Below are 6,860 nucleotides of genomic sequence, written 5' to 3'. Positions count from 1 at the left end.
CAGACTCACTGATCTTTTGTATCTGGGAAGAGCTTTCTTCATGGAGACGTGGTTGAAATCTCCCAGCACCAGGACTGCAGAGTCCTGTTGGAGGTCTCAGAGACAACATCATCTGCTAGTCACATGTCATGACTTCACGTCAGCGCCCCCTTGTGGTTCACATGGCTCATTGTTGTTCTGATGTTGATTTGGGCAGCAGGACACATTTAGCTGAAGAGAATCACAATGAACAGCTTAATTTGTGATGAACCAATGTTTATATTTCATAAGAATTCTGCTTCTTTTTATACATAAGTGTTGACTTAATGTTGTTCTTTATAAAAAAAGTATATGATTTTGTATTTCAGGATTTTACTCTTATTAATCATTTTGCTCATATCATCAACAGTTGTATTTGATTTTGCTATTTTTTATAAGTTTTGAGCTCATTTGACTTAGTTTAAGGAATGTTGTTGTTTATCGTGACTTTTTATTCATGACGATGTTTTATATGATGAGAAGAGAAAGCAAAAAGCAAAATGAAACAAAAATACCAAAAACTAACAAATATGAGGCCATGGGATGATCAGTAAATCAAAGCAAATTTCAAAATAAAAGTCTGTTTATAGAATAATGATGAAGCATCTGTCTCAGGGAGTTTGCTCATTTTTGTACTGAACAGATTTTGATGAGAAATATGGTCATAACTAAGCAAACAATCTGAATAAACATAAGAAACATATGCAGCAGGTCGATGCAGTTGAAGTAGAACACTGAAATCTTGACTTTGTATATTTGTTTTGGAATTACAATCGACCACAAATCTCTCAGTTCATGTTTCTATGTTACATTTTATGCCTATATTTGATTCCTAGACTATTTCATGTCGTACGTTGTCATTTTGAACTGCTGTGATTTTGTTTTGGACACATTTAATGAGCTTTGTTGGAGGAGCCTGAGATCCAACGACTGCTCCTCTGGAATCCTTGTGCAAAAGAAAATAAATACATATATAGTACATAATTTGATGTATCGCTCTGTTTTTTCACATGACACACTTTCACATGTCAAATGAACGACTACATTTTGCCACATTTAGCTCTTAACGTTTAAAAAAGTGGTGTGAATATTTTAAAGTCACTTTTTACCACATTTACAGCAATATTTGTGAACTTTGTCATATTTACTTTTCTTGTAAAAATATATTAAATCTAAATGTTTGATATGAAATATAAATCCGTTTGTTAAAGGTCCCATATTATGAAAAACAGGTTTTCTCTGGTCTCTACACCTATAAACTGGTCCTCCCTGAGCCTGTCAACTCCCAGGATGAGGAAAACAAGTGACTCCTGCATGGTCTCTGCAGCCCCCCCACTGGTACAACAGGGCTCCAGTGTTGTTGGACCTCCGACGGCTGTGTGGAATTGATGAAAAACAGTATAATATGGGACCTTTAAAATCCCTGACCTGTTAAGGGCCAACCTTCAATTTTGTAAATTCCAGGTTTATTCCCATTTATTCCCATTAATTCCCGTTAATTACCATAGACATTTTCCAACTCTGAAAATGTCCCTGAATTTTGCTACCCAATTGAAAAATATCAAATTTATTCGCAAAGCATTATACATAAGCTCCAACATTGGGTTTTGGTACATCTCAAACATAACTTCACACCCAGAAAGCTGTTAAACACATGGGTCCCACTATACTTAAGTGTCTGTACACAGACAGATAAGGCCCGCCTTGTAGACAGGCAGTTAGACAGGTAGTCAGACAGAAGGTGGGGTTGTAGACAGGCAGAGAGTGTTGCTGTTGCTGGAGACTGTAGATTGTGATGCTTAAGTGTATTACATCATAAACTGTGGACAAATTAAGAGAAACTCCTCTCAATATAAAACACTTCAATAGTCCCAAAAAATAACTCAAAAATAAGTAAAGTAAATCTCTACAATCTCACCCATGTAAAACTCAAATAATGAATATATTAATTGAATGTATTATGTCAAATATGGGATAGGTTAATTGGTGACTCTAAATTGCCCGTAGGTGTGAATGTGAGCATGAATGGTTGTTTGTCTCTACATGTCGGCCCTGCGATAGACTGGCGTCCTGTCCAGGGTGTACCCCGCCTTCGCCCAATGACAGCTGGGATCGGCTCCAGCCCCCCCGCGACCCTGATCAGCTGTTTCATTCTTCAGACTCATGGTGTGAGCGGAACCGGACCAGAATCGGACCGGTGCTTTTCTAATAAAAATGCGGCTGTGTGTCTCCGTCCAAATCCGCTGCCTGCTCGCACAGATCCGCTCGTATTCACATGCGCTGATGTCGAGTGTTGACTAGAAATATATGCAGACGGCGCTCATTAAAAAAAACATCAAGCCATGCGTGTGTAGTATTATGTACAACAGGCAATCGGGCCGATCAGCTTCCCTGCAGCAGGCTGAAGTGGACGTACCCACCATCAGCCTCAGCGATGCCTCGCTGCAGGCTTTTGCATTACAGTTTTTCTCAAATGCTAAAACACATTTCACAAACGTTTCCTCTATGTTCCCCAATGTCTAAACACAACACCCTTTTTCTAAAGCTACATAAACACAACCACACCTTTTCACTTCAAAACTCAAACTTTCACACCAAAAGAGCAGCTCGAAGCTTTCAAAAATGTAAACACTATACACATCATTACACACTAAAGCAAAACAATTGAAAACACAATGCTCAATTTGTGAGAAGGTTCTTTGTTTCATAACTGCCAATGCATATTTTTAGAAACTTTACAGTAACGGATCTTCTTAGATCTCTGTAGAGGATTAGGCATTTAGATTTGTGAGTTTCATATGAAGAGTATAAATCTATAGAAAATACTGCATGTACACTACTGTAACACAACTCAATGCAAAAACAGAATCTATTGCCCACAACAGTACTCTTGAAAACATGTTCAGGATGTGAAGTTTTTTTGTTTAGTTTATTCACACCACACACACCACAATCACTGTGCAGCATCATGTCGATGAGCTGCATCAGGCCACATCACCTCATCCACATCGCAGGCTATATTCTGTCTTGCCAGGCACCGCGGGAAAAACGCCCTGGAATGGCGCATCCATCCTTGGAAGGCTTCCACTGGGATGTCACCACAGGCCAGCTCCATTGCCCTTAGGAGGTTCTCTCTGGTGTATGGTTGTCGGTCATAAACCTTCCATCTCCACGATGAGAAGAACTCCTCTATAGGGTTCAGGAAAGGGGAGTAGGGTGGCAGACAGACGTTTAAAAACTGGTCACTGTTGGTGGTGAACCACTCTCTGATTTGGTTCGTTCTGTGGAAGCGGACATTGTCCCAAATGATCACATAAATGGGATGTGCAGGCCCAGGATGGTGTTGTTGGCGGTCCAGGAGGATGTCTCTTAGTTCCTCTAGGAAGGTGAGGAGACGTTGGGTGTTGTAAGACCCAAGGACAGCATGCCGGTGGACAAGCCCCTCTGAACCCATGGCTGCACAAAGAGTAATATTACCCCCCCGTTGGCCAGGAACCTCAGTGATTGCTCTTTGGCCAATGATGTTACGGCCTCTTTGCCTTCGTTTCTGCAGGTTGAAGCCAGCCTCATCCAGGAAGAGGTACTCATGACGTCTGGCCATCGCGTCCAACTGTAATATCCTCTGTGAAAATGTGAAAGTGCACAGGTGTTCAGAAGTCAATCAGGTAGCACAGTATTGTCCAGAAGTAATGTAGGCCACTGAGCAACACAGTATGTCCACTAACTGTACTGTGAACATGGATGTATACTTACTTGCACATACTCGTAACGTAGGTCTTTGTGTCGCGCAGAGTTGCGCTCAAAGGGAACCCTATAGACCTGTTTCATCCGCATCTTTTGGCGCTGGAGAACTCTGTCTATTGTGGCCAAGATAACATCATCAATGCCCTCAAAGTTGACATTATCGGCAATGACTTTGTCTCTGATCTCCCGGAGTCTGATGAGGTTGTTCTCACGAACCATATCCACAATGAGGGTTTCTTGTGCCGCTGTAAATATGTCAACCCTCCCACCTCTATGCGGCATTCTTTCAACTCTAAAGAAAAAAACATGTGTTGTCAATTGACATGTTTTACAATAACAACTGATTTGAAACCAATAGACTACTTTCACAGGCTTGTAAAACTGTATTGTGACAAAGAAAGCAATAGAGTACAATACCTGTTGTGTTGTCTGAATGCCCTGATAATGGTGGCCACGGTGAACCTACTCAGGTTTGGACGGACTCTTAGTCCTGCTTCAGCCATTGTCATGCCATGGACAATGACATGGTCAATGACTGTTGCTCGCATCTCGTCCGTAATGATGGTGCGAGGTCGTCTTGCTCTTCGTCCTGGACCTTCTCCTCTCCCTCCTGGACATAAATGTGCATAAATGTAAATGTACTACAGATACCCTCTCCACCTTCAAGAAAACTCTTAAGAGATTTTCTCCAAGCCTAATGCTGCACTTGACTTAGCACTTGACTTAGCTTAGTTTCCCTCACATTGTGCTGTTGTTTGAATGTTTTATCCTCGATTGTAAGTCGCTTTGGATAAAAGCGTCAGCCAAATGCATAAATGTAAATGTAAATGTAAATGTAAATGTACCTTCTCCTCTCCCTTGTTGGCCTGCTCCTCTCCCTTGTTGGCCTGCTCCTCTTCCTCGTTGGCCTGCTCCTCTTCCTCCTGGAACTTCTCCTCTCCCTCCTGGACCTTCTCCTCTCCCTTGTTGGCCTCCTCCTCTTCCTCGTTGGCCTGCTCCTCTTCCTCCTCTGATTCGAACTCCTCTTCCTCGTTGGCCTGCTCCTCTTCTTCCACGGCCAGCTCCTCTCCCTCCTCTCACTCGAATTCCTCTTCCTCTGACTCTGCCTTCATCCATTGTATTTGTTTGGAATCTTCAGCAAACTGTGCACTCTGAACTTGCTTTTATACACGTGGTCACAGCATTAGCAACAAGTGTCTTCAATTTTGAGTCGTTGTGTGTAATGAGTGACGCCAGGTGTGTTCATTGTGTTCAAATATTGCTGACTGTGGCAGCCATTTTGCATCACATGAGCTTTCATTTGAGAATATGAGCAGAGTTCTTTTGCAACTTGTGTTTTAGCAAGGAAAAATGTGTTTAGATTTATGAGAACGGAGGATTGTGTTTTGTGAATTGTGTCTTCATGTGAAATGTGTTTATGATATTGGCAAATGATTGCTAGATTTAGTAAATGTGTTTAGACAACTGGTCATTTGGTTTAGAGGATTGGCTTTTGTGTTTTAGCATTTGAGAAAAACTGTAATGTCGAGGGAAATGGGGCGTCTGATGTCCACTCTCGTTCAGACTCGCCGCCAGGTCTGGCTGGCACAGTCACCCTTGTCCGAAACTTGTAGGAGGATCCTTCCACAAATCTAAAACATTATGACATGAACATAAATGATCTGACACAACTAAGGATGGAACAACCTTCAGCTCTCTAGCACCTTCATAAAAAACAAGTCTAAATACAACTTTTCTTTTGTCAAATTTCACTATGGCTTTTTATGTTTGTATTGGAAATTAGAGTTGTCAATATTCCCCTATAACCCTATTCAAATTCCATTCCATATTTTTTTAAATATTGGAATATTCAAATTTATATATTCAGTGTTGGGAGTAACGCGTTACAAAAGTAACGCATTACTGTAATGCATTACGTTTTGCTGTAATGTAAGGCATTACAAAAAAAAAGTTGGTAATATTTTACTCGGTACAAATCTCAGTAACGCGCGTTACAATGCATTTTAAACCCGGAATCAATTGGTGTGTTATTTTTAAACAAATTCGCCATCACTGCGAGATCCACAGAGGAGAAATAAATCCGCGCAAATGTTTACTTCCTCTTACTGCTAGTGATTGAGGAGAAGATGACGGCAGCAGCAGAGTCGGACTCTACATTCGCGAGATGGGCATACGCTCCACTTTTGGAAAAGTGTGAAAGCCGGTCACACCCAGGATCAACAGCTGAGGGGCGGCGGCGAAGAGGCGGAGGCTCCGATTCTCCCCGTCGGTTTTGAACCGCTTTTATGTCCGCGTCATAACGCTTTTGGTGCGTGTTTAAAACATTAGGTTTACTTCAAAACGCGAGCGTCAGACGCTGTCAGAGCGTTTATGAACAGTGTTTTAGAGCTCCCCTAAATGTCTCAGGTAGGCTTTCAGGTCATTTCGCAGCATAACACAGCGCCTTCCGGGTCATTAAAAAAGACGTATGGCAAATCTGGAATGAAAAATGTCCCTGTTATTTCATCCCCGAATCCCATTCATGAACACAATATCTAATATCAGTTTACGAGTCGTTTTCCGTATCTCGTTTTCCGTTTTTAAAACGAATAACGGGATACGAGTCATTTTCCGTTTTTCGTTCTTTTATTTTGAAGCGAAAAACATCACATCCTGCTGTGTAGTGACACAAGAAGATCTATTGAGAACACAGGATCCATATTTCCTTTTATTTTGGCGAAAAGTAATGCAAAAGTAATGTAAAAGTAGTGTAATGCCTTACAATTCAAAGACAGTAATATTGTAATGTAACTAATTACTTTGAAATGACAGTAACAAGTAATAAATAATGCATTACGCTTTTGAAGTAACTTGCCCAACACTTCCTTGCCCAACACTATATATATATATATATATATATATATATATATATATATATATATATATATATATATATATATATATATATATATATATATTCAAATTCTTAATGCTCAAATTCAGCCTTTTATTAATATTTACTACACTACACAGGCTTATACATTGCCAATGCCACTATCCGCAATGTGGTTGTTTTACTTCCTGTCCACTAGAGGGCGGTTTACAAAGTATAATTAAGC

This window comes from Eutrigla gurnardus (genome assembly GCF_963514095.1).
Source record: "Eutrigla gurnardus genome assembly, chromosome: 24".
Lineage (NCBI taxonomy): Eukaryota > Metazoa > Chordata > Actinopteri > Perciformes > Triglidae > Eutrigla > Eutrigla gurnardus.
The sequence above is the reverse complement of the archived record's forward strand: the minus strand, read 5'-3'. Positions refer to the sequence as shown.